Genomic DNA, 23708 nt, shown 5'->3' on the forward strand with positions numbered 1-23708 from the left:
TTTTATAAAGAGGAAGAGTAAATAGACGGAGAACATATGAATCTATAGATGTATGTTTATGTTTTGTGAGTGTGTGTATGAGAACAGATATGTATACATCCCTACCACTATCTTGAATTTTACAATTAAGTAATAGTTATTTTTGGTTAAAGATTTCGGAGACACTTACCTGTACCACGTGCTTTCATCACAATGGAGAATCAGAAGCAGTCAGGTCCTTCCCAGCAGATCTTTTCACACAGATTTTGCTTGAGCAGGAAAGGGTGGCAGTAGAGAAACTCAGTGTAAAATGCCTAGACCTGTAATTATAAAAACAATATTCCCACTGAGTTAGGCAGTTTTCTGTGGTCTTCATTCACAGTAGCTGAATTCTCAGAAAAGAGAAACATATTTGCATAATCTCTCTCTCCCCCTCCCCTCCCCTCGCCCCACACACAGTTCTTAATTCAGAATGTCAAAAAACTCAGCAAGGAGACACAGCTGAGGATGGGAGGGCTCTGCCCCAGGGCTGCTTCCCATCCCGACCCCTGACTTTAGGGATGACATCATCAAAATAATCCTGTTCCTTCCCCTTCTTCTCTGCCTAACGATTCCCAAACTTCAGAGAAATGAAAAACAATTGTTTCTTCCCCAGAAAATGTCAGCAACATGGCTGAATCTGCTCCTCTCTAAGATTCCTCCCAGCCACAGAGGTAAGCCAGTTCAGCACATGTGTTTACCAAAACAGCCTGACTTTCACTTTCAAAACTCTACATGCCTTTCTGTGGATGACTCAGGTAAAGCACAGTATCAGGGATATTCAAACTCATCACAGACGTTGACTGAACACTGACTGTGTTCCTGGCACTGTGTGACAGACCGCTTTACACACAATACCCCACTCCATCGCGCCCTGTGAGGTAGCTGGTCATTATTATCTCTGTTATTGACAAGAAACTGAGCGTTTGTACGGCTAGCAGATGGTAAAGGCGGTACGTAAGCCACTGTCTTTCACAGAGGCTGTGCTCATAATTCCAGTGCTATACCATCTCTCCAAAGCTGATTTGATTATCAACACTCATACTTATGATAAAAAGTTAAATATTAAATCAACACCACTCTATTTCTCTCCAGAGTTGATATGTCACCTAAGTTTTAGCATGACTAACCTTTTTCTGGATTTGACTGTCCCTTGATTTTAGTTCTCAAGCTAAACTGAAATCAACATGTTCATATTTCCATCAGGAGTAAAGTTATAGGTATTTCAGTCAATTAAAGATGCTGATTAATCCCAAATCCAGATGCCAAACCGCTAAGAAAAAACCTAAAAATCCAAGTCTGACCCAAATGGCTAAATTTTATTAGAAAGAAGGCAGATAACATAATCAAGAGCCGTAAGTGAATCTCTAACTTAAAATATGGAAGTAAAGAGAGGAATTTCTCTATATTATATGTCTATGGTGTAAAAAAATATTTAAACATTTTTATCTTTTTAGAAATTGTTCCTACTATGGGTCTTAGAATGACTGCAACACAAAAACAGATATGACAGTGTCAAGAAACCAACAAGTTGAGGGAGGGTATAGCTTAGTGGTTGAGAGTGTGCTTCGCATGCACAAAGTCCTGGGTTCAATCCCCAGTACCTCACTTAAAAATAATTAAGTAAGTAAACCTAATCACCTCCCCTCTGAAAAAAAAAAAACTTAAAAAAAAAAAAGATCCAACAAAAGTTATTTATGGGTCACATATTAATTTCCTTTTTGTACCTGTGTGCATGTGTAGTTATTTATTTGCACCATTTCGGTTATGCTCCTGTGCCTTTGAACATACCACTCCTTCTGATTAGCATGCCTTTGCCCTCCCTGCCGTCTAGAAAATGCCTACTCATTGAGACCAACTTCCAATCTCAATTCCTTTTGATGTCTTCCTCCACCTCCCCTGGAGTTTTCTGGAAATCCAAGCAGAGTGGATCCTTCCCCCTCCTATGTTTCCCTAGCTCAGCAGTGGTACCGACAACATTCTGACAACTTCCTTTTCTAAATTATGTCCCATACCCAACCATCGGGCCACTGATTCTGCCACCAGCACACTACCCCCTCCTACCACCTCCTCCCCTCCAGGCCGCCCACCATCACAACTCAACAGATTATTACGCTGGCCTCCCAGTTGGTCTCCCTGCTTCCGCCCCTGCCACCTTGCAGCCTGTTCTCCCACAGCCCATCCTTAGCTCCTGGCTGAAGCACTGCAGTGGTTTTCCAGTGAGAAGAGGAGGGAGGAAGGCGAGAAGGACATCCTTAATCATAACTGAATGAGTGTTTGTTGAGTTAATTTGCTGATTACTTTTCAACACACAGAGCATAAGGTCTGCCCTCCTTAGAGCAGCAGGCCATGCTCCTTGTGATCTGACCCCAGCCAGCCGTGACCCTCCTCCAGCTGCACTTAATGCTCACCCTCTCTGAATCCCTGTAGCCCCCTGACCAAGCCTCCCTCACTCTGGCTCATGTCCACACCCCATCTATTCCATTCCCTCTGCACTCTCCCCTCTGATCATCTTTCCAAACTCAGACTCATTCTTCAAGTCTTCTGTGAAGGCCTCTCTAATACCTTCCAGGAAGCTGAGGTCCTCTCTCCCCATTTTTCTACAACACTCTGTACCTACCCCTATGAATGCAATTATCATATTTTCTAGTACTTGTGTCTTAGGCAAGTCCATCTCTCCCAGTACATCAAACATCTTAAGCCCCTTAAAGGCAGGAGCAGGGTGGGTATTACCTCATCACCCTATCCCCACAGTTTAGCACAGCAGCCTGGCACATAAATAGTCAATAAATAAATACTAGTTGAATGAACAAAAGAAGACTTACATGTATATATGAAGTATGTGTAAAGCTCCCAAGTTCTGTGTTTAAGATATACTATTAATATAGTATATTTAAATTATTATTAAATATTGTGAGATATAATAGTTACAAATTCATCTGTTAAACGGGCATTACTACACCCACTTCACATAGTAGTCGGGAAAATTAAATACCAGCTACTAGTGAAATGTTTAGCACAGAGCTCAGCACCCTGGAAGCACTCTAAAAACAGGGCAACCAAGGGAATTTATAATTCACGCTTCAAATTTAACAGTTTTATTTGCCAACATTTTTTCCCATTAAAATATTAATTAGCATTCACATCTCTGTAAGGCCGTAAGAGAAGTCATCAGAGAGGCCCTCAGCAAACTGAGGGTAAAGGAGAGGTTTGTTCACTGCAGCTGAAGGCCAAATTACTGTTTCAGTAACCTGTAACGTATGTGTAGGGGCACAGACGTTTCAAGAGAAAAGAAATACTTCCATCCAAAGCTTATCTATAAAATCTAAACGACAGAAACAACAAATATTATCATTCAAGCACTATAAATATTGCTGAAATAATCAGAAACGCTTACTGCGAATTATTTCTTTTCCTAAAAAAAGGCAAAGTAGTGACGCATACTCATCCATTCCTTTTAATTACTGGACAGACTTTATAAATATTATGTATTTGTCTAATGAACATGCCATAAGACGTTCGAATTAATAGCACACACATTCCACGTGTTGTCTATTCGATGCTATTCTGAGTTAGAATTGCTAAAACTTAATGAAATAGGGGGAAGGGTATAGCTCAAGTGGTAGAGCGCATGCTCAGCATGCAAGAGGTCCCTGGGTTCAATCCCCAGTACCTCCTCCAAGCAGAAATCCATGAAGAAATCTAATTACCTCCCTGTCAGAAAAAAATTTAGTGAAATAGACTGTGCAAAGAGGTGGAAAAGAAGAAAGACAATTTTGCAACAGGTTTTTCAGGAAAAAATAATGTAGGAATGAATTGTTTACAAGTGCTACCAGTACACAGTGGAGCAGATGTACTGGTAACAGCTTATTCTGAAAAGCAAACTTGTAATTTTGTCTTATATTGCTCCTTCTGTGGTATACGGCTGAATTTAAATAACAAATACTACAGTACTTTATAGACTGCGCGCTATGGAAATGTAAGGTCCTATCATTGCATTTTGAGATTTCTATTCTCAGTTCATCTTTATCTCTGTGATAAATGATAAAACAAGACAGATTTCTATTTGGGATTTAACACCATTTTCTGAGAAGTACAAGAGTTACAGAGGGAAGTATTATAAAAATGCTAAACTCTTAATTGTTTTTCCACTAGGGTTTTAAACTACTTTTAAACTGAATTAGAATTCTATTCATTGGCTACATCTCTTAGCCAGTTTAACATAATGTAAACGTATTGTTCTTTGCAATATAATTAAGATGAAAAGGTAGGGCAAACAAATTTAGCCAAAAAAGCCTTAATTTATTTAGATATTTTTATCTGAATTTCCTAGTCATTTCATTACCATGATGTTTGTGTCATAATATCCAATGAAATTTTAGAAATTTATAGGGCAAAATGCCTTTTTTTTACGTTGGTCCCTCAATTGGGAATGCCCTTCTTACTCACTCAAATGTTACCCTTCCTTTCAGATTCAGCTCAGATGTCACCTCCTCTGTGACAAGCTTCCACATCTATTGTATTTGTCCTGTCATGTAATGAATGATCTGTTTCCCTCTCTAGACGGTGAGATCCTGAGAGTCATTTTTCATAACAACCTGCACAGTGCTTTGCACGTAAATCTGCTCAGCAAATACTGGTCCAACGTGTTCAATGAACACACACGCTTTGATACTCTTAAGACTTACACTGAAAATGTCACTAATCGTGATCTAAAGTTAAAGGTTAAAGTAAAAAAAAAAAAAAAATTCCATTTTTAGTGAAATGAAACTCTTAGCATTTTCACTTCCAGATGCATCAGCGTTACATAAAAGATGTTGAAACTATTTTAGTAAATAGACATTCTGCACATTTTCCTGTCTGAGAGTTCTTCTGAAAAAGACCAAGCGACCCAGGGGCCCCTGGGTGTTCTCAGGACAAACGCTCAGTTAGGCATTGACCCCCCACACTCATTTAATGGAAATCAAGAGTAAGACTCAGCCTCCACCACCCCAGCATGGCACACGTCACTCTCTTCAGTTGCTTAAGAATCAGCTGATGATTCCTTGGAGAGGTCTGCCCTCCGCTCCCACGAGCTCCCAGGACCGGCCGGCCCTTCGGCGATGACGCACCTCAGCGGGAGAGAACTTCGCTCCTTGGAGAAACACCACACCGGTCCCGGCGTCCACTTCCCACTTGCATTGTCATTCTTATTCCCACATGGACCAATTTCTCACATACCCACTTTTAATTTTTCAAGACTGAGCCTTGGAGCCTGTGACAATTTGCCTGGCTGCGTAACCTGGGACGTCATCACACACATGCCAAATCCTGCCTCCCTCAACGGGCCAGGTTCTGCTCAGAAGAGAACAGTGGGCAGCGAAGGAACAAGTTCCTCACAGTGTGCTATCCAGGCTGATCGTCCCCATTTGAAACTAATCATCACTGTCAGGACAAGAAATAATGGATTTTCCAAGAGATCATGCCAAGCCTCGATGGGCTCTCCTCTCTCCATGCCCCAAGATCTTCCAGGCATTCTGTAGGAAGAGTAGTACAGAGGGCTTCTGTGTCTCCTGCTTGATTCCACTGAGGGGTTACTGTCAGCCTCGCCTCTATCTTCAGCCACCCAAACGACCCCAGGGCTCTTCCTGCTGTACCACATCTTTTAAGCACTTCTTTGTGATGCCATGACACTGGGGACCATGAAAAGGGACTATGATATGAAATTGGTAAAACATGGGCGCAACAAAGGAAAAGTCTGGTTTATGTTATCACCTTAAATTGTTTGCATTTTACAAGTGTAATAATGTACACCGTGATGACTACAGCAAACATTGCTGTATGACATAGATGAAAGTTGTTAAGAGAGTAAATCTTAAGAGTTCTCATCACAAGGAAAAAGATCATTTTTTTCTCCTTTTCTTTTTTGCATGTATATGACATGCTGGATGTTAACTGAACTTATTGTGGTAATCATTTCACAACCTAAGTAAGTCAAATCATTATGCTGTACACCCTAAACTTATATAGTGCTGGATGTCAATTATATCTCAATAAAACTGGAAAAAACGTTCAATCCAAAAAGTTTTATTTGTATTATGCAAAATTTGAAAACTACCAAAGAATGCATGCAACATGTATATAACCTTGAAGCATAACAATAAAATGAACACCCGTAAATCTACCATCTTTCATTTAAGACATTACCAATATTGACGTATCTACCTACTTTCTACTTCCCTAAGCTCTCCCCTACCTCTTCTCCAGAGGTAACCATAGTCCTGAATTTTGTATGTATCATTCCCTATATCTCTTAATTTTGCTTGATTTTGAACTTTACAAATAATTCTGATTGTATGTAGTATTCTGTGGCTAGTTTTTTTTTCCCACACAATATTGCTTCTAACATTTAACTATGTTGTTGCCAGCAGCTGTAGTTAATTCATTTTCATTGCTGCATAATAGTCCCTTGTGTGAAAATTTTAGTGTTCTTCTACTAATGGGCTTTTTTTAAACATTTTTTAATTGAGTTATAGTCATTTTACAATGTTGTGTCAGATACCAGTGTAGAGCACAATTTTTCAGTTATACGTGAACATATATATATTCATTGTCACATTTTTTTCGCTGTGAGCTACCATAAGATCTTGTGTATATTTCCCTGTGCTATACAGTATAATCTTGTTAACCTATTCTACATTTTGAAATCCCGGTCTGTCCCTTCCCACCCCCCGCCCCCTTGGCAACCACAAGTTTGTTTTCTATCTCTATGAGTCTGTTTCTCTTTTGTATTTATGTTTTGGGGGTTTTTTTAGAGGATTTTTTTTTAAATTTGAGTTTATAGTGTTATTTATATTTACTTATTTTTACTAGAAACAATACACAAGCAAAGTTTCTCTAGGGTACCACCTAGGGATGGACTGACTAGTTCACAGGGGATTGCATAATACTGCCAAAGTATCTTCCAAAAGGGCTGTGACAATCTATACTCTGACCAGCAGTACACCCCATCATTTTTTAAACTGTTTAACCATTTTAAAATCAAGGCAATCTGTGTGATCTAAAGCTGGTGTTTTTATTTTATAGGCCCACATCATGGATAACCATTAAAAAAAAAAAATCCTACACCTCTCGCTAACATTGATGAGTTTATTCTTTGCTCCTCACTAAGCATAACAAATGAGAACTACTTCCTAAGTTATGTTTATTTTTCTACCTTCAAGTGTGGCAGTAACTAACCATTTAGATTGGACTGAAGATAAACGATTTGAAGACGCTACATGGCTTTATTTCCCAGTCACTCAATTCTTAAGCAAGGTGGCTACAAAGATGTCAAAGAATGTTCTAGAATACTAAGGACCCCAGGAACCACAACTGCCCACCTGGAACAGGAAGTCATGTATAGACTTAAACTACACAAAACTACGGCAAATTGAGAGAATTCTTTATTTCCTTCAATATGAAGGAGAAACAGAGGGATAGATAATTGAAACAGATGAAGAAAAGCTTTTATAACTTTTATTGTAGAACAGCCAAAAAACAAAAAAAAAACACAAAAACTTTGTAATTGGGTTTTGCCAGGCTAAGAGGAAAAGGCTTTTCTCCTCTCCAAAAGACCAAGGTCAAAGCTGGAAGCTACTGAACCTTTGGCTCCAAGTTTGAGGTCCACATCATCCTGTTCGACATCTCCCCTCCATGTGGATCTACAAACCAGGCTGAGTCCGAGTGTAGAGTCAGCCAATAAAGGGCAGGAGGAAAGGCAAGGAATCATAAAGAACAGACCCTCTTTGGGGCAAAATAGTAGCAAGGGGCAAGATAACCCATAGGAGACCCTGAAGGTGATCAGGAGAGGAACTGGTCTGCCTTCCTCTACTAACAGGACCAGAGACCAGGGCAATGGTCTGTGAAACATCGTCAGTATGGGCCGATATTGTCAAGAGTTTCAGCTTTCTTCCCCACAGCCACCGTGGCAGTAACCACAAACTGAATTTTAAATGACCTTGACCATGTTCTCGCATTCTTTCTGCATTCTGGTCTTACTGGTTAGCCCCAGCAAGCAGGGAGATGTGTGAAAAGCAGACAGTGAGTGGAGGAGGGGGAGGTGGACGCCTTCACCCACCAAAGGGGTGTCTCTGAACAACCAGATGTGATAAAAAGTAAAGCAAGCAAGTGAATGTTGTCGCTGCCTTAATCACCTGTTTGAGAGTTTTTGTTGTCTATTAGCGAGGTCTTATGCTTCTTATTAGATTCTCACACTGTTTTAATTAAGCAGGGCCAAGGGGCCTTATTTTAATCACACTGGTGATGCCGTCTCTTTTTAGGCCAGTGAGCTGGAACCTAGCCAGACAGCGTTAAACCAGCATTTCCTTCTTGATCAAGAAAGCTCTCTGACTCCCATCAAAACAATCCTATTTTGCTATTTAGTGCTGGATGCCCAAAAATACGAGAAGGAAAAAAAAAAATTCGTCTGTAACCTCAGGTGAAACTCCAGATTATGAGACAGCTTTCAAGACCGGCAAAAATACTAAAATCATCACATTTTAAAGGATCCCTTTGTCACACTGATATGTAAAGACCCTATTAAAACAGTCATTTCCCACAACTACAAAAAGCTTTTATTTAAAATGACTTTGTATTCTGATGTTATGTTAAAAGTGTGTCTAGCTTTCTATTCAGCGACTAGATTATCTTTTCAGGAGAATGACTGTACTTCGTTGTAAGTGCTTAATGAGGACTAATTAGTCCTTCCCCTAGCCCTTTAAACTCCTATGGGAAATGAGGTCATGCCCAAAGCACCAGGTGGAGGTGACATCAAATACTACAGCGGCCGCAAAGGTCAGCCCTTTCCCAAGGCAAAAGAGGTATGAGGGCAAATCTTCAGCAAGGGCTCGGTTCTCCAAAGTCAGGCAGCGTACAAAGGGCTAAGCGTTTACGGTAAGATCTTGCAAAGGAGCTGTCGCTGCAAGCTGGCCCACCCAAGCACACGTTCATCCCGGCTACTCCTCGCCTTGACTTACTGCCACATGGCCGCCTCCCCGCTCCCTGATTGGCTGGCCCGCTGGCCGAAGAGCTCACGTCCAGGGAGCAGGGCCACGGCTCCAACCCGCATCCCTCCTGCTCCCCATCTGCGTCCCCGCACCCTGGGGGGAGCGCCACCGTTCTGGGACACCAGCCCACAGAGGCTCTGTGGCTGCCTGCCAGCGGCTTGAGCTGCTACTCCTTTCTACAAGAGGCATGGTGAGCAAATTAGAGGTTATAAACACCTCTGGTGGAGGGAGGAAAATTCCTTTGGGATTTGTAAGGGAACTTCGTCAGTGGCGATGTCTGCAAGGTAGAAGACGGAGGTGCCCACCCACGGCCCTCAGCCCCGCCGGGCGTGCTGCTCACAGTCACCATGGCAGGGCAAGAAAGTGTTTCTTTGGGAAGAACGTCTCTCATGTTCAAAGATACTGCGGGCCTGCACATAAGCAGCACAAAGCTATTTTCAACGTAAGGTAAAGCATCTTCCTAAACGTAGTGCTGCCAAATTCATTCTGAGAGAGAAGGCTGAAAGTAAAATATTTGGGCTCCCAACGTAGGTTAAAGTTTTATTAGAAAACCAGAAAAGCACACATCCCTGGCCAGGGACAGCAAAGAGAAGCAGCTGAGTTCTAAACTGTGCTGGAAATAGAAGCATCCAGTCTAGGATTAAGTAAAAGAAGCAGAGTCAATTAAGAATGGTGTTTTGATGCGTGTTACATAGCTTGTCACACCCTGCAGGGGCCGGTTGCCAGTGGGGTGTGGTTTTGAGATCACAGCCCTCCAACAACTCAGGGATACCTGAAATTCCATAATTAGAGCCTTTCCTTTGATTTATGGATTCCTTCTCTTTAAATTTCAGAATAATATGCTATCTTGGAAGCAGAATACCCAGATATCAAAAAGGAAAAGAAAAGAAACACAGGCAAACACATATGGAAAGAGAACAGGTTTTGAATCAAAGCTGAGTGTTAATCCTAGCTTTACCACTTTCCAGCTCTGTAACTTTGGCAAGATATTTATGGGCTTGACTCTCAAGTGCATCAGCTGTGAAATGAGACAAACACCTGTCTCAGAAGGTTGGCGGAAACTGTTCAATTACGTACATCAAAGTACGTGGCCCAGACCACACGCATAGCAGACATTCAGACCCTCCATTTTTTTTTTTTTCCCGCAGAGCAGGTCATAACAGAGGGACAAGGGCTGGCTGGCTTCCTGATGTGGAAATGATGAGAAGATCAGCAAAGATGGAGAATGGGGAGGGGGGGACGGGACAGGAGAAAGGACCACTTAGGACCCAGGGACAGAATCTGTTTCATAAACGTGCTGAGGTCAGCTCTGCGAGAGGGCACATGGTGGCTGCAGACTGACACTGGTCTGCAATGTTGACTGGCTGGCAAGACCGAATTTAGAAACTGGCCTTTGTCAAAGCGCCATGCCTCACCCCTCCCAAGGCTCTCCCTTGCTTGGTGTCCAGCTGGGGAGATGAGGTGTTGGGGTACACTGGAACAGCAGTCCTACGTGGTCACCTGCAAGGGAGCGGGTTAGATGACGCTCTGAGTGAGTGGCAGGCAGGCAAGCCAGGAAGAGAGGTTAAGGGCAGCTACCAACTTGCTGAAGCCCAGTGATGTCAATCAGACCCCACTGCCCCACAGACCACGTCAATGGAGCTCTTCCTCCTGACTTACCAAGGGCTGGCCCCACACCGAAGGAGGCAGCCAGAGATGGTTTTCCTTCCCCAGGCATCAGCACCTCCACACCTAGCGGTCACCCCTCATCTCACCCTGGAGAGCTGGCCGTTACTGACTTCCAAGGCGTGAGCTGAGCAATCCCATCAATCTCTCAGGTGAATAGACCAAACTGAGAGGCCTAAAGATGGGAGGAGGGCTGAAGATGGCAGGCTCTAGAGCAGGCTGAGAAGACTTCCAAAACCCAAGAGGCCACTACTCAGAAGATAAACCTTCCAAAAATTTCCTTCTGTAATTGCTGCCCATAAAAACAAGCTTAACCAGAATGAACAGGAAGGAGAGAGGTCTTTTTAATAATAAACAGTGACAGCTAATACAAGTAACAGGGACATCATTTAGAAACATTCATAGGTCAGGACACCAGCCCTTCTGTTTCCCCAACAGGCCTCCTCGCAGGACTAGTAACATGCACAGCGGCACATTCTGGAGATCGCAAATCTGACGGCGTTGATTGCGGCAGTGTCCCTGGGGCGTGACTTACGCAGACTCACTTTCAGAAAATTTCAAAATGCAAAACTGGGAAACAATAATATACGTACATGGAAATTTTGTAAGTGGTTTATTTATTGTGCTTTTTTTCTTATGCAACAGTAGTGAATGATTGGCCATTATTTTCTATTTTAATAAACCAGGCGAATCATCTTGGGTTGTTCCATTCTGTGGACTCTCTGTAATAATTTTTAAAATTCTAGCTGACCTTCCCACAACGACCAAGATACCTTTAAACCATTCCCTCCTTCCTTCCTAGGATGAGTTGTGGGCACCCAGAGTCTGACATAATTTTAATCCTTGTCTGGACAAAACCACCATGGAAGGTAAATAAAAGCAGGATACTTAACAATGCTTCCCAAAGCCAGAGGAAATGATTTTGGAGTCTACACATCACTGATTATATTCCATCAACACAGATAATTAAAAATTGACTACAGGATATTATTAAATAGCAGGCACAACTTTTTGAAAATTTCTCCCTGGTATTAGCTATGCAAAAACACTGACTGAATGTTCAATGCTAATCAAATTCATCTCTTAAGAGCAGAGTATAATAAATGGGTAGCCTAAAAGGAATGCTTTGAACAGAATGCTTCACTATTGTCTGATTAGTCTATATTTAACACTCCGACAAAGGCAAGGATTATTCTCCTTGAGGTTCAAGATTCACAAGGATTTGGTAATGAAATTCCTTTAGGAGAGCAAATTTTCAAAATTGCTATCTACAAGCTGCCAATGTTTTATGTCTGTGTAGTGTTTTTAAATCCAATTCATTCAATAATAAATGTTTGTCTGAATAAATGAGCGAAAGAAAAGGCCTCAAAACACAAGTTTAATCGCCTCTAAGTTTTGAATCAGGCAGCAACTTTAATCACCCCAAGCGCACAGGCTGCGCCGGGTAAAATGTCAGTTCTCACCAAGCGGGCCAAAGCCAGGACTGGAAACTGAAGTCGCGTCCTTTGATTCTTAGAAAATGGCCCAGCTGTTAGGGCCTGCTGCTTAGCTGTCTCCCGGCAAAGTCTCAATACAATTTGGAAGGCATGTTACCCAGGCCAGGTGAGGTAAGATGAAGGAAATGTAACAAAGCCGGGCTTGTTCCTGAAATTATTATGGATAGTCAAAAAAAAAAAAAAAAAAAGGAAAAGGGGGAAAAAGAGGAAAAGGGGGAAAAAAAGGAAAACCCCCATCAACATGCTGAAACTAAAAATGAAAAATTTTTAAAATTGAACCAGAGTCAGTTACAAAGTCTCAATCTCTGATGCACAGCACAATGTCCCAGTCATGCATATATACACACATTTTCAGCTTTTTCATGAACGGTTATTACAAAATGAAATTCTTAATGTTGCTATTAACATCCTCACTCTGATGGGCACCTAGAGCAAATTACTCAGTGCCATAACTGATATTATACCAAGAATGAGAAAAAAACCAACGTGCCCACAGGTTACTGGGTGAGAGGAAGGACCCAGAGCCGCCCCAGGGGGCCTGCGAGTTTATTCTTCCAGTAACATTGCTAACACCCATCTTTTTCCGTTCTGACCTTCTAACAGGATGCACTCCGTGAGCCAGCCAGGCACTTAAAATCTATTTGTTTCAATAACTCAGAGGAGAAATACAACTAGGAGATTTTTCACAAGCGGCATCTATTTGGCAAGCGGAACCAGTTTCTATGAGAAAATTCTCCTGTGTTTCAGAGCGAGGATTCTCAAATCGTAAATCTTAAAGTTTTTGAAATTTCTGCCAAGGGAATGAATATCAACCCCCATGCTAAGCTGTCCTTTGTGAACTAAGTGTAAGTGGCAAAGCTCACGCCCCAACAGCTCTTTTTCTGATCCTAGAGGAAGGCGGAGCAGAGCCCTCCCAAATCGTGAAGGAGGTAAAGTCTGTCACGGGCTCCCTCCCCTCTGGTCCCCTAAGGTGCCTCCTCCGAGGCCACAGGGTTTCTGGTCCCCTCCATCTGAACCCTGTCAACATTAACACCAGTGAGACATCACACTGTTTCAAAGTGAATGTGCACCGTTCATTGTTCTGCCTCCTAAAAATATTCGTTTAAACCTTTTAATTTTTTAACTGAGGAATCAAAAGCTTTTCTTGCCCTGAAATTCCAGCGTCGGCTAGCAGCCAACCTTCTGAATTGGGAAACGGGATAAAGTAACTCCCCTATTTTTAAAAGCTTATCTTGTTTCGTGTTCAGGCCTGCCATAGAGACGGAAATCCGTTGAAATCGCAGGCTGGGTTCATACTTCACTATGACCATGAGCAAAACTCTGTAACTGAGCCTCGGTGACTTGTGTATAAAGTAAGAATTATTATCAGAGAATGTAATGTTAACAATAATTACAAGACAATAAAAAGTGGCTGGCACATTGCTTTCTTAAAGGCCATACTACCCTCGGAAAGGACACAGTGGTTCCCAAATGTGGCCCTGGGTTGACTCAGCCACATCTGCTCAGGGCCAGTTACCTAGAATCACTGGGAACTGGAGGAGCCTGATTCTTAGGTTCTCCAAGCTTGTGGCCTCAGGCCATGGAGCCAGGCGCCCCCTAAAGGCAGGCTTGGGGGTAGTCCTTCTCTGCTACAGTTCTTTTCCCTGATTCTTCCTGCCTGAGAGCATCATGGCCCTTCCCTCCCCCTCTCCTCTCCTCTCCTCCCCTCCTCTCCTCTCCTCCCCATCCCCCTGGTCCAGGAAGCCCAGAGATACCGGGCCATTCCTCACTGCGCTACCTGACCTCCAGTCCCCACGCTCCATCCTGTAGTAAGTAGTGTAGACGTAACTTTGATATGCACTGGGAAACCCCAAAATTTGTGTGACTCACTTTATTGTGATGTTCCCTTAATTTTCTTTGTCTGGAACTGAATCCACAGTATCTCTGAGGTCTGCCTGTAATGGATTTTTCATGGGGAAACCTCTAACAGCCCCACAGTTGAGTTTACACAACCCTGAGTCCCTGGCAGCCAGAGCCTAATATAAAACAAATTTCCCACAGGAGAGGACCCAGCAGAGGGAGAGGCACCAGCTCATCATAAACGGTGGGCCAGGTCTTGCAAAGCACTGGCTGTGGCGCGGGCTTCCTTTAGAGGTCCGAAATTTTCAAATCAAATATCCCCATTCTGGCGAGGTTTAGAGAGGCAGGAGAGGATAAAAACCCAACAGAACAGGGAGGCTTCAACCAGAAGCAGGGGAGGCACTAGACATGCTGAGCAGGGCAAACAGGCTGCCAGGCAGAGATGGGTCTGGAAGCGGCAGAGCGAAGGGAAGGAAGCTACAGGGCTGGAGTACAGGAGAGACGGGGGACTCCGAGGCAAGATTCAGAGACGGTGATTCAGGGCATGCCCACAAACAGCGCCCCAGGGGATCCCTCTCAGTCACAACTGCAAGGCATGAGGGATGCAGACGGGGTCCCCATTGGTCCCTGTGTCTCTGCCAGGATTTTCAGCATCCAGAGGCACCATCTCCTCGAGCAGCAGCAGCATCTGATAGGAAGGGGCAAGGATGCTGAATCCACAAACCAGGGGTCTCCCCATCTGGTCCTCTCCCAGGATAGGACCTTGCAGAGGGGAGACCACTGGACCAGGTCTGAACCTGGCGAGAAGACAACAGGGAGCAGTTGTGCTTCACAAGAACCCCTCAATAAAAAGTCAAAGAAGAGTGGGATAGAGAAAATGCTTCACCCTTGGGCCTTGGAAGAGGCAGATATGGGGCAGCCCAGCTGTTCCAGGCTGGAGCCAGGACATCGACCTGCTAGCCTAGGCGGGTGACCTCCACGCACATGTATGTATCCTATCGTACACTGTATTGGGAGAAAGAAAACTGCACTGATCATAGACATTAGAAAGCAAATCCAGGAGTGAATAATGATAAAAAATGATTTTAGTTGTGTAAAAGTGATACAAATTAGAGTCATTTACAAGAACTGCTTCCACTAATGCCCAATTACCATGAGCACAACATCAACGCAATGTGTCACAATCGGTATGTTTGATTACTTCACTTGTGTAAGTTACATTGTATGACAACACTAAATTCTGTCTTGTATGTTCAGGCTTCCTATTTTGCCATGCATATGACTGCAGAATCTGGGAGCTAGGATGGACCTTAGGGACATCCCTTACCCTCACCCTCTCATTTGTCACGAAATGGTGATGGAGAAGCCGGGGCTTAGAGAGGGCATGGCTTTCCCAAGGCCACAGGAGGACTCGTTCAGAGAAGAGCAGTGGATACAAGAGCTGCTCGTGACCCCTGCCTCACTCCAGGGCGGTCCCTGAAAGGCTGTGCGCTTCAACAAGGCTGCAGGGACTCAGTCCCTTCCCCCAAGTTCTGCAACACCATTTGCTCACAATTCAGAAGGATTCAAGGTCTGGAAAAACGGGTAGGATGCTTGGGAGGAGGGGTAAGCTCCAAAGTACAGATGTTGGAGCTCTCCTTGACTTTGGGATGATACGATCTTGAGAAGAATTTACCATCGCTCTCTCTCCGGTAAGGAAATCAATATTAAAGTCAAGGTAGTACAGCAGGAAAAATGTAGGTTATGGAGTCAAAGACCCCAGGATGAGCCTCAAAGCTTACCAGCTTCATGGCCTGGGACACGTTACAGAAACTTTTTAAGCCTGTATTCCCTTAGTCGTAAAATGGGCATGATAATGGTACTTATTCAAAGAACTGTGAGATTATATGAAATGATACATGAAGAACACCTAGCACAGAACATGTGCTCAATCAATATTCAACATTCAATCAGCCTTTTTTTACTACAGACTCCTTGCCTGGAGTCACTGAGAAAGCCTCACCTTCGTTGAACACCTGGGGTGTGTCCCTGCATGAGAAAAGGTGTTTCCAAGGCCAGGCATACGTGAGAGCTTGTTCCAAAGTGTCAGTCTTATATTCATGTATAATTTCAAAATGGAATGTCAAGGTGGAAAACCTAAGGGAGGGGTGGAAAAGCCAAGTCTGTTTCCATCTGACATGTCAAATGTCAAAACACAGGTAACTGTGATCAATCGTTAGAAACCTCCTCTTGCTTTACGTCAAAATGAGTTTGTAGAAAATAAAAATATAAAAATAAGGATATAAGAAAAGTCTGCTGAACTGAAGGAATACCTGATTCCCAGACGAAAAAAAAATTAAAAACATCCTCACTCTGTACAAGAAAAAAAAAAATTAAGGAAAACTGATACATACATACACACAGCATGCACGCACACGCGCACACACACATATATGTATAAAAATTAATGAAAACTGTCCTCTAGTTACCTTCTGGTAAAACCTTTGAATTTTGAGGTTAAATTAAGAAGATCATAAGCATCAAATGAGGAAGGGTTCCATCAGAACAATACAGTTTGTTGTTTTATTTCTTTTTTTTCCTTTTTTACTGAAGTACAGTCAGTTACAACGTGTCAATTTCTGGTGTACACAATAATGTCCCAGTCATGCATATACATGCACAGAGTTGTTTTCATATTCTTTTTCATTAAAGGTTATTACAAGATATTGAATATATTTCCCTGTGCTACACAGAAGAAATTTGTTTTTTATATTGTTGTTTTATTTTTTTTGTTGTCAAATAGAAGCCTGAGGTCAGTGGGATTTTTCTTAGTGACCTGGTTACTTATATTTTTTCCTTCCTCATATAAAACAACAAACTGTATCATTCTGATGGAAAAGGGTTTTGATACAGGAATTCTAAACTAAGTTTTCTGTTGAGGTGTGAGAGTTAAAAAATGAAAAAGGCATTATTGGATGCAAGAGATCAATAATAAAATGTACTTCATAAAAATATTATTTGAAGAAGTTTCTAGACAACCAAAAGGTTTAGCTTAAAAAAATAAAGCAAAGGATGTTTTAAAATAATTTATAGTATGTATATACAATGGGCAAGACATGGAAACAACCTAAATGTCCATGGACAGATGACTGAATAAAGAAGTTGTGGTATATTTATACAATGGAATACTATCCAGCCACGAAAGAATAAAATAATGCCATTTGCAGCAACATGGATGGACCTAGAGATTGTCATTCTAGTGAAGTAAGGAGAAAGAGAAAGAAAAATACTATATGATATCACTTGTATGTGGAATCTAAAAAAAGAAAAAAGAAGACGCTAGTAAACTCATTTATAAAACAGAAACAGATTCGCAGACATAGTTAATAATCTTATGGTTACCGGGAGGAAAGAGGGTAGGAAGGGATAAATTGGGAGTTGGAGATTTGTAAATATTAACTAGTATATCTAACACTATCACATAATAACCTTTGATGAAAATGAATATATGCATGCACATGTATGACTAGGACATTATGCTGTACACCAAAGAGACGGACACACTAACTGACTCTACTTCAATTAAAAAAAAAAACTTACAGTATGTAACCAAACCATATAGACAATGAACAGCTAAATATAGCTAGAAAACAGATTACAGGTTATCTAGGTAAATCTTAGAATTTGCATAATAATAAATGGGATCAAAATATCTATATATCTATCTTTGAAAAGGAAAGGAGAATTTCAAAGGACAATGAAAATATGTTAATCTCATCTTACACAAGGAGGCAGCATGGTGAGTAAGCTATAAGCTTGTTGACATGTTCATACAGAAATACAGGTCTTTTTTTTTTTAAATTTAAGAAAACAACTAGAAAATTAAACAAAATGTATAACCTGAACATTTTTAGAGAATAAATTAAATCATACGAAACAGAAAATCATGGAAACATCATAAAAGCAAAAAAAAAAAAAAAAGATAACAAAAATTAGAACAAGTATATCAACATGAAAGATAGGTATTAATTCTCTTTTAGGAAACAGAAGAATCTCAGGTAGAGTCATAAATTCAGTATGACCTCTATGTTATCGCAAGAAATCCATCCAAGTTAAAAGAAAAAGGATTGGGGCAAAGGAATACGGAAACAGCACATTAAAAATCGATAGTTACAATGTTAGTATAAAATCAGAGTCAAATATTGAAAGCATTAAACAGGAGTGTCAGTTTTCCTGACGAGGGGTACGTTGTAAAGTTTAATTTGTAAAGGAAAGTTTAATTTGTATGTTCCAAGATAATACAGCTTGGAAACATATAAAGGAAAATAAGCAGAGGCTGAAAGACACGCAGTGGAGTTGTTGAACTCTACCCCATTGCTTCTGTTTAGTCCTTGGAAAAAAGACAAGCAGATGAAAATTTGATAAGGATACAGAGAAGTAGGATAAAATAATAAATAAGGCTGATCTGATGACCAGATAAACCTGATGATCAGAGCATGCCTTTTCCGCACAGGGACTCACGGGACGTTAACAAAACTAATCACATATCAGAACATCAAGGAAACGTTTACTATGTCCTCGATACTCGGTGACCACAAGGCAGTAAAACCAGCATAATAAACGAAAGCATAAAGAATTCAAATAAACTTGTACATTTTTAAAATGTTCCTCTAAAGAGGCTTAGAGTCTGAGGGACAATTATGCAATTGCAGATTGAGATAACACAACGAGAACATGATGTATCAGAGTGCAGGCAACCGATGCTCAGAGGCCAAGAAGTGAAATAGTTTCATCATAGAGCAAAACTCAAAATAAAAGAACCCTCAACCCAAGAAATAAGAAAAGGGAAATTAATCTAGGGGAAAAAAGCAAAATGGAGATAAAACACACAAAAAATAATAACGGAAACAAGATCACAATTTTAAATAGAAAAGATTTCAAAAGGTGGTCCTTAAAAATACCCAAAAGTAAAATGGACTTACTGCCAGATAAACTAATGCTCCAAAGAAAGAAAAATTCGATCAAATTATAAAGAAGTAGGATAAAAGCAAAAATATTGATGATATTTTTAAGAAGATGTAATGTTTCACTCTGTATTAGTAATATTTTAAATATAGACAGCAGATTTTCTAGGAAAATTAAAATCTTTAATATTAACTTCAGAAGTAAAAAATCTTGATCAGTAAAGTCACCGTGGAAAAAAATTGTAAGTGGGAGGGGAGGTGGGTTTTCATTAAAAAAAAAAAGAGACTTGCATCAAATAATTTGGAGGACAGGTAATTTCAAAGTTTCCAGGAATGGACGTGACAGATAAATTACATTATGTAATTCATAGCATTGCCAGTTCAACAGGAAAAAAGTATCATTATTAAAGATGTTGAAAGACATTTTATAAAAAATTCTTTGGGAAGTGGTATCGGAAATTTGAATAGAATACTACTTATTGGCCAAAATAAAAGATACTTGCCACAAACCGATAGCCAACATCATATTAGAAGTTAAAAACAAGAGTCCACAATTAAACTCAGGAAGTCAAGTATACTTGCTCTATCGTTATTATTCAACATGGCACTGGGATGTTCCAGAAGAAACGAAAGCTAAAAAACATTGAAGTGTAGGAGACAGTATTTTCACTATTAGAAATGCTATTATTGACTAATTGGAAGACTAGGGGAATTTGATGAAAGATTACTGGAACACAACAAGGTCGATAAGATGGCCAGTTATTAGAAGCTAGATATGTACACACACACACACACACACAAGCATATATATATATTTTTTTTTTCAAGAAACCAGCAATAAGCAAAAAATATAAGGGAAATAAAGATCAAATGCACAATTATAACCAACACTGTAAAAATTCTAAGGAAAACTTAACAGAAACTCAAATCCTATGAAAACAGGAATGTAAACTAAAGGACAATAAAAGTCTTGAATAAGACCACATACATGAATCAGAAGTTGCAAGAGTGAAAAGACTGAATTCTCCCCATATTAATACGTAATCTATTTATTTTGGAAAAAATGTTTTAAAATCTGACCAAATTAATCTTACATTCACATGGAATAAATGAATAGGCTGAAAACAGCTGAGAAATTTGGGAGGGGAAGTTAAATGGAAGAATCTAAGATTGCTTCTGTTAAAAACTACTAAACCTGCAGAACCACAACTAATGTGCCAAAACACAAAGGTTGAGAGAACAGAATGCAAAGCTCAGAAATATACTCAAGTTTATAAAAATATTTAGTACAGGATAAAGGTGGCAGCTCCGATCAGTGGGGAAAAGAGTATGAAATAAATGGCATGAGATGAACTGATAATCTATTTGGCAAAAGTTCGTTTGATTCTCATGCCTGAGATCACACATCAAGATAAACTCTAAATATAAACTATGGGGTAATAAAAGACTAGACGAAATTATAGGTGAATATTTATCTGAGCCTAGTGAATTTCTAAGTATAAAAGCCAAAAAAGATCATTAATATAGTTTGACTACACAAACATTTTGAATATTTGTAAATCAAAATCACCATAAATAAAATTCAAAGGAAAATATCAAAGTGAGAAAACAACTGTAACTCTTTATAATTGACAGAGTTAATATCCGTAATACGAAATGTATAGATATAATGAGTTAAAAATATGTCCTAATGCAAAAATAGTCACATAGTCAATTTAAAAATTTTAAATTTAAAAAAAATTTAAATTTAAAAGCACAATTTAAAAAGTAATATAAAAAAATAGAAAACATAAGAAAAAATGCCCAACCTCATTCAAAACCACACCAAAATAAGAAGCAAATTAAAACAAGATGTAATTTGTTACTTTATCAAATCGGCAAGGTTTTTCTTTGTTCCTGTTTTTCAATTATAGTATTTAGTGTTGTCCAAGAATGCAGACATATGGACATTCTTTTTCATGGTTGCTGAATGCTAAAATATAGTACTTTAATAATATATGTCAAAAATCTTAAAAAGGCTCTTAATCTTTGAGCCAGTGGTTCTAGTTCTAGAAATGAATCCTACGGAAACAATTGGTAATGTCCAAAAAAGGTCCACGTTCGACAAAATCCAGCACAGCGTTACTAACAATAGCAAAAAATCTGGAGAATTAAATGTTGGACACATTAGATTATTCATGTAAATTATAGTATCTATAAGAGATGTGAAACTTACATAAGCAATAAAATCATGTGAGGTGGAATTGAAAATGTCATGGCAACACGTTCATAATATATGAACCAGTGATAAAGGCAGCTCACAAACAGGATAATCAGAGTGATGCCTTCGTTTAAAAATGGGTATGTCTAGAAACACTAAAGATGTCTGTGGTTATCTTAGGGGTGATTTGCCCTTGATTCTTTCCTGTATGTCCGGTTTTCCTAAGTGAATATACGTCACTTCTGTGATCACGGGAACAAGAGATGAAGCAGGTTCTGGAGTCAGACTGCTTAGACTCAAATCCTAGCTGTCAGTTTAAGCTCTGCAGCCCCAGGCAAACTGCTTATCCTCTCTGAGCCTCAACGTCCTCACCTCTTCAATGGGACTAATAACATAACCACCTTGTCGGGTCGCTGTGACAATCAACTTTTACAGTGTACACAAAGCACTGAGTCCAGGATCCGGAATATACAAAGTGCTTGATAAACATTAGTACTATTTTGATTTTAAAACAACAATTACACACACACCCCCAAAAAACTTTTGTAAAAGAAGAAACTTTGAATTTATTCCTATGCCAGAGGAAAAGGAGAAGTCTTCAAAGGTCATACTGTCCCAAAAATGTTAAATATTCATATTTACTCCCTTTCCCCTTCTCTCTGTCCCTGTCTGTCTCTCTCTTTCTGTCTGCCTCCTCTCTCTCTCTCTCTGTCACACACACACACACACACACACACACAGTCACCAAGATTAAGATCCTCATGTCTTAGGATCTGGAGAAGTTTAGTCAACAGCTAATATGTAGCCTTAATGGAGATCAGTTGAGCTCTGCCAAGAGTCCACTACAGTCAGCCAGGGTCAAAGAGAGATGGCTCTGGTAAAGAAGGAGATGATCCAGGGGGACAGAGGCTGCTGATAATCAACTGGCCAACATGTGATCCAAGAAAAGGCCCTTCCTGTTCCCCAGCATGTATGGCTCTACAGCTGGGACAGCAAAGTGCTAGGGAAGGAGCCCCAGAAATGGAGTTGGGACCCCCAGGTTCTAGGACCCCCACCACTCCGCTCACCAGCCGTGCATGTCCTCCTCCTGCAGGACCACACGTCCTCCTCACTGACTGAACAACAGTGCTCCAGGTCCCCACTAAGATTGGGGGTTCTATTAAAAAGGGTGACAACCTCAGTTTTGAACACTTGTTTTATTTTTAACTTCAAAGCTGGCTCCTGTATCCCAGAACAAGCCAAAGCAAATTAAAAGAATAAATAAAGCATTTCAGACATCTGTAACGTTTATTTCGCTTTCCCCATCCATGTTATTTCCGTAAATCTAGCAGGGCAGAAGAGTGACAAATGAGTGCAGATTATAAGGCAGCACATGTTCAGGACAAGGTCATTAGATGCCATCAGAAATGGTCTGATGACACATGCATTTAGGAGATAAGGCAGCTCAGTCGGTTATCTATAAATCGTTCCACTCAAAGTCTCGTCTGTTGCTCTCCCACACCCACTGTGGTCTCCGAGACGGGACAACAGCACTAAACAGGGCATGAGATGTTAGCTGGAGAAGGTAAGATGACCAAAAAAAAAAAAAAAAAAATTTGACTGAATCTGAAATGTAGGGGAAAGCTTTGCACATGCAAAACAAAAATAGTCCTAAAAAGAGACATAATTATTTGTGATAAAGGTGCATTCAAGTGCATTCATCTGAAAAGAAAGGAGAATGCTCTATGCAAAAAAAAAAAAAAAAAAAAAAAAAAAAGTCACATCAGAATCAGTGACAGATGACAGAAGGCAGAAATGTGGAGCAGTTAGAACAGGCTTTGGTGTCAGACACTCTGGCTTTAAACTTCAGCCGCCATCACTCACCAGCTGAATGAATACGGGTAGGAAGTTTACGTTGTCTGAACCTCCATTTCTTGAAATCTGGAGAATGGCAGTAGCAATACCTATCTCAAAGAGTTACTGAAGTGATTCAGTCATTCATTCACTCATTGCATAATCACTGGGCTTCTAGGTGTGCTGAGCTCCGCGCCAAGTGCTGGAGCTACAAGAGAGAGGCAGGCAGAGCTTCCAATATACAGACTTTACGTCTTCCTTAGGTTTTAGTGGAAGAAGAGAGTCAAGCAAATATATGTAAGGAAAAACTAAACCAGTTAAAGAGATGGAAAGTGATGGGGGTGTTATTTCACTTAAAGTGACATCTGAGCAGACAACCGAATCAAGAGAGAGAGTGAGTCATCAGGAGGGGGAAGAAATCAAGCAGAGGGACTAGTAAGGCAAAGACCTGGAGGCAGGGACCAGCTTGTATTCAACGGGGTATTTGTAAAAAGCTTATTAGCTCCGGGCTCAAAAAAGCACGTGTCCCTGATGATGAAGATGGTGGTGGTGGCGGCGGCGGCAGTGACGGTGATCAGAATGATAACCAAACAAGCAGAGCACAAGGGATGTGAGAAGCCCTTGTTAACTGAAGTCACAGAGTGACAAAATTAGTATTGAACACAGGAAGTACTGATTAGGATTGGGA

The 23708-nt window shown here is 40.6% G+C and overlaps 1 protein-coding gene across 2 annotated transcripts in view; it reads right to left on the reverse strand.

Moving 5' to 3' along the window:
- ATXN1 (ataxin 1) overlaps positions 1-299 on the reverse strand; it is a 217575-nt gene extending 217276 nt beyond the window's left edge. For both annotated transcript variants that reach the window (XM_074348133.1, XM_010945690.3), the window contains exon 1: positions 170-299. The gene's annotated coding sequence lies outside the window, so the exon portion shown is untranslated. The remainder of the gene's footprint in view (positions 1-169) is intronic.
- Between the last annotated feature and the right edge of the window lie 23409 nt (positions 300-23708).

The sequence above is a fragment of the Camelus bactrianus genome, chromosome 20, assembly GCF_048773025.1.
Source record: "Camelus bactrianus isolate YW-2024 breed Bactrian camel chromosome 20, ASM4877302v1, whole genome shotgun sequence".
Taxonomy (NCBI): Eukaryota; Metazoa; Chordata; class Mammalia; order Artiodactyla; family Camelidae; genus Camelus; species Camelus bactrianus.